Raw genomic sequence first — 665 nt, forward strand, 5'->3', positions numbered from 1 at the left:
TTATTTATGGCTGCAGAGATGGGAATACCAGTTAATGGGCTTATTTTATTCACCTTTGACCAATGACTTATCATGAAAAGTTATACCTCTAAAAAGTATACTGTCATTTTATTTCTGTTAGAGTCTTTTTTAATTTGCTGCATTATTTCATGGAACATTACTTAGATCCATTTGAAAAGGCAATCTCCATGTATGTACCATAACACAGACAGTTTCTCTATTAGTCCCAAATTTGACTTGACCTGCTACCACTGGAAGGACCAGACTCATTCCCCCAGGGGCAGTTTCATTTGCAGTGTAATCCTATAAAATCAGGCCTAAGGATGTCTCCAGGCTTTTGAAGCCTGTGAAGCATTTAGCTGGAGGAAGTTGATGGGTGGAATTGGGAGATTGGGTTTGACACATATACACCATTGATACTTTGTATAAAATAGATAACTAATGAGAACCTCCTGTATAGCCCAGGAAACTATAGTCAATTCACTGTGGTGACCTGAATGGAAGGAAGTCCAAAAGAGAGGGGATGTATGTATATGTATGGCTGACTCATTTTGTTGTACAGTAGAAACTAACAGAACACTGTTACTATGTACTGTACTGAGTAACTATACTCCAAAAAATAAACATAAAAAACTTAGCTGTAAAAGGGCATAGCAACTTCAGGG

Source organism: Bison bison, unplaced genomic scaffold (assembly GCF_000754665.1).
Source record: "Bison bison bison isolate TAMUID 2011002044 unplaced genomic scaffold, Bison_UMD1.0 scf7180017864366, whole genome shotgun sequence".
Classification (NCBI taxonomy): Eukaryota; Metazoa; Chordata; class Mammalia; order Artiodactyla; family Bovidae; genus Bison; species Bison bison.